The sequence below is a fragment of the Mastomys coucha genome, unplaced genomic scaffold (assembly GCF_008632895.1).
Source record: "Mastomys coucha isolate ucsf_1 unplaced genomic scaffold, UCSF_Mcou_1 pScaffold22, whole genome shotgun sequence".
Classification (NCBI taxonomy): domain Eukaryota; kingdom Metazoa; phylum Chordata; class Mammalia; order Rodentia; family Muridae; genus Mastomys; species Mastomys coucha.
The window spans coordinates 119,901,304-119,912,106 of record NW_022196905.1 but is presented as its reverse complement, the minus strand read 5'-3'; the positions used below and the strand labels follow the sequence as shown (position 1 = coordinate 119,912,106).

The 10,803-nt window shown below is 44.1% G+C and overlaps 1 long non-coding RNA gene across 1 annotated transcript in view; it reads left to right on the top strand.

Annotated features, from left to right (window-relative positions):
• Window positions 1–9,480: 9,480 nt before the first annotated feature.
• The window catches only part of LOC116070918, an 8,208-nt gene continuing 6,885 nt past the window's right edge, over window positions 9,481–10,803 (top strand). Inside the window, exon 1 of the long non-coding RNA XR_004110628.1 lies at window positions 9,481–9,680. This is a non-coding gene — a long non-coding RNA (uncharacterized LOC116070918). The remainder of the gene's footprint in view (window positions 9,681–10,803) is intronic.

Sequence of the window (10,803 nt, the reverse complement as noted above, 5' to 3'; positions counted from 1 at the left end):
ATTTCAACAACGCATCAGCCTGGATCACTCTCAACCTTCGACTGCAAGAGTTAAGTGATTGGGATAGGCGCACCCGGGAACGCACGTGGGATACATGTTAAACTAGCTGACAGAAATTGTAAATGGCTGCACCACAAGGAATGATTGCCAGCCATGCTAATTAAAGTTTCGTCTGATCGTTGTGGAATCGCAATGCATAGACATGCACTGCCAAATAAATATGTACAATTGTTAGTTGTCAGATAGGATAAAACCAACCTTGCAAAGGTAGTGCAATTTATTAAAAGAAAGTTAAAGGGAACAATGGATGAATGCGGGGAAGTGCAGACAGTCAAGGAGAATGGAAAGAAACCGTCAGAGTCTATGGGCTGAGGCAGTTTTGCCTTCGCATTTCCTTAGCATTTATCTACCTGTCCCGTCAGGTGCTCTCCAAGTGCTTCAATGCACAAGTGAACCAAGAAGATCTGTGGACACAGAGCTGAAACCCAACTGGAGAAGGCAGTTTGCAAGAAGTCTGAGTCTCAGGAGTGGAGCGTGAATAGAAATGGAAGCCAGGAACAGGTCCAAGAGTTGTTTGGGGGACTTCAGTTCACATTTCTGCTTCTCCTTAAGCACTCTGGGCACGTAGGATGTATCTTCTTGACTTTGGTGGCAGGGGATGGTACTCTAGTAGCACAGCGTTTGCTCGGAGTTCATAAAAAAAAAAAACCCTTTAATCTAAAGAGGGAAGGAAGAAAGGAGGGAAGGAGAGAGAGAGGGAAAAGAGAAATCTTAAAATTTTATTTTTACTTTATTTCACATCTATGGGCATTTTTGCCTGCGTGTGCACGATGTGCATGCTTGCTGCTCATGGAGACCAGAAAAGGATGTCGTATCTCCAGAACTGGAGTTAGACATTTGCGAGCCTCCATGTTGGTACTGTGGATCACACTTAGGTCCTCTAGGAGAGCAGCAAGTGCTCTTAAGTGCTTGATCATCTCCAGCCCACAAGACAGGTGTTTTAAAAGAGATTTGTGTATTGTTATTGTATGTGTGGGGTGTTCGTCTCCGTATTTGTCTGGGTACCTCATGTCTACAGTGCCTTAGGAGGCTACAGAAGGGCATCAGATTCTCTGGGACTGGAATCATAGAGAGTTGTGTGCACCCATGTGGGTGCTGTGACCCACAACTAGGCCTTCTGCAAAAGCACAGCCAGTGCTCTTACCTATTGTTAACTGCTGAGCCAGCTCTCTAACTCCCCCCAACTCTCTCTCTCTCTCTCTCTCTCTCTCTCTCTCTCTCTCTCTCTCTCTCTCTCTCTCTCTCTCTCTCTCTCTCTCTCTCTCTCTCTCTCTGTGTGTGTGTGTGTGTGTGTGTGTGTGTGTGTGTGTTTTGCCTACAACTTCTGGGAACAGAATGTGTGCCTGGTGCATGTAGAAAGGCCAGACGAGGACGTCAGGTCCCCCAGAACTGGAGTTAAAGTCAGTTGTGAACAGCCATGTGGGTGCTAGGAAACGAGCCTGGGACCTCTGCAAGAGCAGCATGTGCTCTAAACCACTGAGCCATGTCTCCAGGCCAGGAAGGGTTTTCTTATGCTCACTGTATCTTATATTTTTCTCACATTTAATATGGAGATTACAGTTCTGTTTGCAGGGTTTTCATATCATTGGAGGTGAGCTGCATGGCACAGTGCCTGGTGTGCGGTAAGCATTGTTTTCCATTTCATGCTTACAATGATGTGTGGCTGCAATAACAGTGATGCTGTTAGGTGGCCCTTCTTAACCTAAATTTAACTCCCTTAGACACTTTTGGCTGATACTTTGTTATGTGTTTAAAGGTTGCTTTATAGCACTTCAGAATAGGGGAAAGGCAGCTTTGAAAAGCATCCCCTTGAAAGGCAATTTCTGTATCATTTCAAACTTTTCCAACAGGCCTATGCCTCCTCATTGTGGAAAAGGGCGCTGCTGACCTTCCCAATACATAGATGCCTCTCAACCACAACACAGAAAAAAGCCTTTAGCCATGGCTCTTGGCAGCATACATCGGAAAGAAGCATGGCTGTGGGCATTTATGCCCCTCTTTTCTCTCACCGAAAGTCCCAAGTCATCTTTTAATTAAACTGGGAGATATTGTACATGTTTGTTTTTAAGATTGCTATGAGCAGAGACTGAACAACAATAGAGCTGCAAAGTGTATACAAGCCTACTTGCTTCTCCACTTGAGCACACAGCTGATCTACACTGCATGCCTCTCTTCCAGAAGCGAGGAGAGTCCAGGCCTGCCCAATGGAGAGCAGAGGAGATAGGCTCGAGGTCCAGGCCTGCCCAATGGAAGCCACACAGGTGTTCATGCTGTGCCATTGAGGCCTTAGAGGATGGTCATGGTTGATAGAGGTCATGATGGAAGAGTCTGGGGCCCTGGATGAGGGACTGATGGACCATTCACCCAAACAACACTGCACTGGTTTTTCTACTGATATTCATATATTATGACATTTTTTTCCCCTACAAGTGAGTGTGGAACATTTCACAACATACTTGAATTGCTTTAACCAGCCATCCTCAGATCTGCACTTACTGAGTACCAGCGGTTTCTGTGAACTATTTAGATATTCCAGATGTTGGACATATTTCTAGGATCAATCCAGTGGTTCTGGTGATGGCAGAAGTGTAGTCCTTAACCAGCTAAATTCCCTTTTCGAGTGGTATCTTTCATTTCTGTGGGATTCACAGGACGTTGAATTTCACATTTAAAAGTCACACACATGTTTTTTTTGTAAAGATGCTGGGAAATGTACTACCCTGTTGGTTTCCAATGAAAAGAATAACTCCCTCCCCTCTCCATTGTGTGAAGGCTTCCCTGAACCCACTGTCCTGACTGGCTACTTGTTTCCAAATGACCAACAGTCAATACTGTGGGGAGAGAATAAAAAAGCAAACTTTCAAGTACAGGTCAGTCCAATGCATACCTCAGACCTGGAGAGTTGAGCCAGCCTCACCTCCAACTGTGGACTCTGAGGGTCCTCACTCTCTGCATCCAGAAGTGAACGTTCCACAAGCTAGAGTCCACTGCCATGACCCTGCCTCAGACAGGCTCAATTTTTGCTTTGCATTGAGGAGAGATAAGCAGTCTTTATGAGGAAAAAGAAATTTGGAGGGACCATTTGTGCATTCCCAGCAACGCTGCTATGGTTCTTGGTGAATATCAAGTAATAGCAAAGAGACAAAGAAAGGGGCAGAAAGGGGAGAGAGAAGAGGATGGAGGGAAGACAGAGGAACAAAGGAAGATGGTAGAGAGGGGAAGAAAGGGGGTTGGAGAGAGGGGATGCAGGGAAGGGGGATAGAGAGAGGGGGATGCAGAGAAGTAAGATGGAGAGAGGGGGTGCACAGAAGGGGGATGGAGAGAGGGGTTTGCAGAGAAGGGGATGCAGAGAGGGGAAGGAAAAAGAGGAAGAAATATCGGAAGTAAACAATCTCAAAATTCCCAACAACTCCAGATGCCCCCACATAGTCAATTAGAAAATATGTTTGCTTCTTCTTAAGTGAGGTGGGGAAAGCCTCCCACATAATTATTCACATAAAAGTAGACTTAAGGTATATGAATGTATGGTCAGAAAATAAAAGTTTGGACCTTTTTCATGTAACTTTTAAAAGAATGTGCAAGTGCTCTTTTTAAAAAGATTGATTTATTCTATTCTCTGTATTTGAGCGTTTACCTGCACATATGTCTGTGTAAATACACAGACGTGTGTGCAGTTCCTGTACAGGCCAGTGGAGGGCGCTGGATCACCATAGGACTAGAGCCACAGAGGTTGTGAGGAACCTAATTAAGGATAAGTTGAAAGGCTTCTCCTCAAGTATAAGTACAAAGAAGGGAAGTAATGCTGTCAGGCTTTAGCAAGGTCTTTCGTTAAGCACCATGAAGATAAAATGACTTGAAAACGCAAGACACCAGACCCCACTTCAAGTGGCAGAGTTGAGAGAGGACTCAAGGGACATGGGCACCAACTGTGTGCCCCTCTCTCTGGAGGCTCTGGAGGGAGAGGACGCAGGTCCTCTGAGAGGAGAGAGCTTGTGTGCAGCCGTCAGTCTATAGGTCTAGACAGAAGCAGGTTTTTCTTGAAAGCTGTTGGCATGAACCTCCCAGTTCTGTGGAAGGGGTCCTCCCTCTCTGTGTCTGCATACTATCTTATATGTTATAGCTTGAATGGGAAATGCCCTCTCAGGCTCCTGTGTTGAACCTTGGTCTTCCACTGTCAGTACTGTTGTACGGCCTGGGATGTAGCCAGCAAACACATAGTCATAGAGGAGACACATGAACTTCATATTCTGGCTTTAGTTCGAGCCCCACTCTGATTGCTGGTCCTCTGAGATGTAAGCAAGCCATACTGCAAGCCCCTGGCTTCTATGAACAATGCCACTTCCACCGTGCCTTCCCTCCATATAATAATAGACTATAGCCCCTAATACTGCACACCGACAGATAAACACTGACTCTTTTAATTTGTTTCTTGTCAAGTATCTAGTCACAGAGATGAGAGCTACTGTAATGTCTTGTGGTACAATTGCTACTTTAGCCCAATGGACAAGACCTCTGTATCCCTTTTCTGTTTTCTCAGTCTTATATGCCCACACACGTGATGCTGTGTGCACACCAGGGTATATGGTGTTAAGTGTGTATGGGGGAGGGTTAGAAAGATACGTAGGGTTGAACTCAATTCTCAGTGGAGTTATACTAGCCATATTGGTGTAGAAAGGGTTCTTGTGATATCTCTGTCTTACTGTGTTAACTCAATCAAAGGTTTAGGATTAGGGTGTTTCTTAATGTGAACTTGCCCTACAATTGAGTTCGATAGGAGTTGTGTAGAAGAAACAAAAAACAGGCTTGAAATGAAGAAAGAAAAATTCTTGTATGTGAAGATTCTTCCAGCTATCAGAGATGAAAATATAAAGGAGGTAGAGAGATGGCTTGGCACCTGTCTTAGTTAGGGTTTCCATTGCTATGAACAGGCACCATGACCAAGACAACTCTTATAAAGGACAACATTTAATTGGGGCTGGCTTACAGGTTCAGAGGTTCAGTCCATTATCATCAAGGTAAGAGCATGGCAGCATCCAGGCAGGCATGGTGCAGGAGGAGCTGAGAGTTCTACATCTTCACCTGAAGGCTGCTAGCAGGATACTGGCTCCCAGGAGCTAGGATGAGGGTCCTTTAGCCCACACCCATAGTGACACACCTACTCCAACAAGGCTACACCTTCTAATTGTGCCACTTGCTGGGTGGAGCACGTACAAACCATCACGTTCCACTCCCTGGCCCCCATAGCAAGTAAGGCACTTGCTGCTAAGCCTGACAGCTAAGGGCCATATGGTGAAAAGAGAAAACTGAATATTTCAAGCTGTCTTCTGACAGACACATATAACAATAATGATAATGATAATAATAATAATAATAATAATGTGTGTCTACAGATGAATATGTATACATAAATAATATGTTATAATATATTTTATTTATAATATATAATATATTTTATAAATAATATAATATACAAAAACATACATACATAACATTGGTTTGAGCACTAGCTTAGCATATACTATGCCCTGGGTTTAACCCCCAGCATCATACACATAAACAAACAAACAAACAAACAAATAAATAAATAATATAAGTTGGTGGAAGATTTGGTTATTGCTAAATCACAATCAAAACAGAGTTTGTCATGACCCACTGTCATGAGCTGAATCAGTATCTGCATCTTCCCACAACCTAGGTGCCAAAGCTCTCACTCATAGCATGGATATTTGGAGATGGACCTTCAGGGGAAGAAACTAACAGACCTGCAGATAGAGTAGTAGAGCATATATCCCTGTGCATGTATGCATGCACATATGAGGTATATTTTCCTTGATAAGAATAGTGGGACTTTTTTCTTCATATTCAGAATTTATAAAACATGACAGCAATGTCTTTCATCCATAAACAAATAATCTATATTGCACTAAACTATGACATTCTATATTCTTATGGAAAATTATGGTGAAACTAGGCTTGGCAGCCATACCCTGATGCCCGAGTTGGGGAGGTGAGGACAGAAGTAAGCTTGCAGGTCTCAGACAGACAGCCTAACCTAACTGCTGAGTCCCAAGCCAGTTAGAGACACTGTCTCAAAAGCAAGCCAGATGAAGGGTGTAGGAAAGCTTAAAAAAAAAAAAAATAGCCTAAGACTAGAATTTGGCTACTTGTACCAACATGGCAGCTCAGAACCATTTACAACTCCAGATCCAGGGGATCTGATGCCCTCTTCTGGCCTCTGCAAAGACTGGCTCTCACATGCACATACTCCTGCATGTATAAATATTAAAATAAATAAATCTTTTTTTAAAAAACAAAAGAACCGTTTGGTGTCCCCTGAGGGACTACAGTCAAGGTTGATTTCTGACCTTCAAATGTGCCCATATATGAGCACATGTTTATACACGTGTGCTCTCATTCAGCTGAGGCATAGACACACACGTGACAGATGCACATGCACATACAGAAGCATTCACAAAGTGTCGTGTTGTTATTGCCCTCCCTTGTGACTGCCCCCTAACAAGTCTATGGACAAAGTGATCATCACCACCATCCACATGGGCCCCATCTTGGCCAAATGTGCAACTGTCATGCGTGTCCCCGTATTTCATCTGCTAGGTAAGCGGGCCTCTTTTCTCACCAAACAGGGTCTGAAAGTTCAACACTGCCTATACATCAGTATTAAGAAGTGTAGAAGCACAATTTAAGCCTTTTGTCAAGCCCGGCTATGTTTTCACAGGAACAGTTTCAAATCAAGAACTGGGTGTCTTTGGGCCATAACCTCTTTCAAGTTTGACTAGCATCAAGAGTCTTGAGGGCAATTTTTTAAAATTATTTTTATTCTTTTGTATTTGTTTATATCTTTTTTTAAAAAGATCAGATATCCACCATTTCACCCATGTTCATCTCTGCTTTCTGACCAGGCCACTTAATTATCAGAAGCTTTGACAGCAAGGCTCCCTATTTTCAGAACGGAGGCAGACACCTTTGTGAAGCCAGCATGCCTTTGAAAAGCCTTCCACTGGGGCATTAATTGCTATTCAGAACTAAATCCTGAATGCCTGGAGACTTTTGTTTTCCTGGAGGCTTGCCTGTCATCATGACTGGATTATCTGGCTATTCAACTGAGTTCTCTTCAGCATGCCTACCCTCTACACCATGCTGGATAAGAGATAAGAAGACAGGGGGATTTCTGTAAGTATAAATAGGCATGAGCAGATGGCAGCCTCCCCCCACCCCACCCCACCCCCCACCCCCCGCTGACAGGCCAGCATGGTGATCAGTCAATCTGCAAGCAGGCCACAAGGCCCCTCTTTGCTGGACATTGCAATAGTGCGAGTGCATCTGGGGAAAGAGGGCTTTTAGAGTTAAGCTGTTGAGTTTATTTTAAGTTGGGTTCTAGTATTTGTTTTCCATTTGTAGCAGTTTTAAAGTTAAAGGCTTCTTTCATTTGTGTGTGTGTGTGTGTGTGTGTGTGTGTGTGTGTGTGCCAGATATAGAGACAGAGACAGACAGACAGGTAGGCAGGCAGACAGGCAGGCAAGCAGGCAGGTAGACAGAGGCAGAGAGAGTCAGAAAGAGACAGAAAGACAGAGAGACAGACATACACAGAGAACAGACAGACAGACAGACACACAGAGAGACAGAGACAGAGGCAGGGAGAGACAGAAAGAGACAGAAAGACAGACACACACACACAGAATCAGAGAGACAGACAGACACACAGACACAGAGACAGAGAGACAGAGAGACAGAGAATTCACAGGTGCATTCAGAGACCAGAAGATTTTAAGCAGCCTGATGTGGGTGCTGAGAACTACATTGTGGTCCTCTGCAAGAACAGCAAGAGCTTTTAGTCACTAAGCCACATATATATACATACATATATATATGTATATATATATATATATATATACATATATATATGTATATATGTGAGTGTATATTATGACATTTCATTTATTTTTTTAAAGATTTATTTTATTTATTTTATGTGTATGAGTACGCTGTAGATGTACAAATGGCCATGAGCCACCATGTGTGTGGCTGCTGGGATCCGAACTCAGGACCTTCAGAAGAGCAGTCAGTGCTCTTACCCGCTGAGCCATCTCGCCAGCCCCATATTATGATGTTTTAATACATAATGTGGCTGATCCCTTCATGACCACTGGTTCCTCTGACCCTGTTTCACTGCTTATTTCCATCCCCAGCATTCCCCTGCCCATGGTCACATGACCTGTGCTCAGTTACTTCCAGCCTCCTCCCATGAAGCCTTTACTTCTCCTCTCATGGATCCATCTCTGCTTTCCTGGTTTCTACCCTTAACCTCTTACACATAAATGCACATAATGAAAATCAGAAGCTATAACCTGTACACAGGAGAGCCGATCTGAGAGCAAACATTGTTTTTTTCCGTGCTTTGTCTCAGGCAAAGTCAGATTAGCAAAAGCACGAATTATAAGCAGTCTGGATGGGAAGGGAAAACACATCCAAGAGGGTTCTGCTTGTGTGTGGATTTTCTTCTTCTCTTTCTGTCTTTTACCTAACTGTTGAATGGTGTTTGATAGACTCAAAGAGAACAAAGGCCAAAATACTGCCTGCATCGTTCTGGATGCCTTGGCTCAGGTAGTGTCTGAGTTAGGCTTTTTTATTCCTACACAAAACATCATGACCAAGAAGCAAGTTGGGGAGGAAAGGGTTTATTCAGCTTACACTTCCACATTGTTGTTCATCACCAAAGGAAGACAGGGCAGGAACTTGGAGGCAGGAGCTGATGCACAGGCTGTGGAGTGCTGCTTACTGGATTGCTCCCCCTGGCTTGCTCAGCCTGCTCTCTTATAGAACCCAGGACTACCAGCCCAGGGATGGCACCACCCAGAGTGGGCTGGGCCTTCCCCCTTGATCACTAAATGAGAAAATGCCCCACAGCTGGATCTCATGGAGGCATTTCCTCAAGAGAGGCTCCTTTCTCTGTGATAACTCCAGCTTATGTCAAATTGACACAAAACCAGACAGTACAGGTAGGCAGAATAAACACCCAACCAGCAAAGCCCTTCCAGCCAAAGAACATCAGTCACTCATTTGACAGAGGCCGGCTTTGGAGGCTAGTGGTTCTGTGATGGTCACAATGCCTCGTGGGAATCAGCATATCCTATCTTTCTTCCTCATCATTCCTGTGTAGACTTCACCACCTCTTGGCTGTCATCACTTAGGTACAAGACAGCTGGACCAGCTCTAAGTATTACATCTGTGTCCTAAGCAAAAAGAAAGAAGATGACTAAGTGGTTTTCATCTTGAGGGTTCCCCCAGCAAATATTCACCTATGATACAAGAAGAACAAGAAGGGATTGGGGTGGCCAATCAGAATCCATGGAAGGTGAATATAAATTGTGACCTCAGTGAAACGTTACCTTAGTAACAAAGTGCATTGTGCCCAATGACTCTTCAATAGGGTTTCCTAAAATGATAGGACCTCCTAGGACTCTGCCTACTTTCTTCTTGCCCCCTGTCATTCTCCTCCTTGATCCTGCTTCCCTGCCAGCAGCTGGAGTCTTCGATGCTTCAGCCGGCTTCTCCTCAACTCACACAGGCACTCTTGATTTTCATCTGCTGTCTATGTACTGGTGAGTTTTGAGTCTATGCCCCATATCTAACCCTTGTCTGGAGACTGGTAGCAGACCACCAACCAGAGTAGAACTAGAATCTTAAAACAGAGCCAACACTAAATAGAGCTCTTAAGTAACTAGTTACATTTGAGACAAGAGTCTCACTATGTGGTGTGGTTCGGATTGGCCTCAAACTCAGGCTCCTCCTGCCTCAAAGACTATTTGCTGGGTTCTAGGCATGCACCTCAAAGACTTGGCTCAAGCAAGAATGCCTGTCTTCACATAGACACATATCGCCTTGAAAGAAATGCTTGGCTTATCCAAACCTCTGTCTTTCTCTTAAAAAAAAAAAAGAGAGAGAGAGAGAGAAAACAAATAAAGATTGTGTGAAAGATTGCTAGATGGGAGGGGAAGGAAGAAATGGAGGGACGAGGGAGGGGATGACAGAGAGAAGGAAGAAAGGAAGGGGCGATGAAGGAAGTGAGGAATGGACGGAGGGAAGGAGGAAGGGACATTCACTGGACTCACTCTCTAGAAAGCATGAGCATGGAGCATCCCACTGGGTCCGTGGCCTCAGGTCTCCACACTAACTCAGTTGAAAGAATCTAATGAGTGAATGACTCCAGTACCAGGGTCAAAATTAAGTCTAATGGTGTACTGGTACTTTTCTTGTTACTCTGTAACCAAATATCTGATAAATGAAACTTGCCTGGAAGATGTCTTTGGGTTCTTGGTTTAAGAAGGGACATGATCTGTCATGGACAGAAGACCAAGACAGCTGGTTTGTTGCATATATAGTCAAGAAACAGACAAATGCTGCTGTTGCTGCTGCTCCTCCTCCTCCTCCTTCTCCTTCACCTTTTTCCTCTCTCTCTCTCTCTCTCTCTCTCTCTCTCTCTCTCTCTCTCTCTCTCTCTCTCTCTCTCTCTCTCTCTCTCTCTCTCTCTCTCTCTTTCTCATGTTTATTCAATCTAGGACCTGAAGCCCAGGGAATGATACTGCCCACATTCCTTTCACCTCCATTAAACCTTTCTAGAAAGGAGATTCAAGACTGTGTCTCCTAGGTAACTCTAAATCCCATAAAGTTGACAAGATCTGCAGATGATGCCAGAAACAAAGACCATTATTTAAACATCAAAAA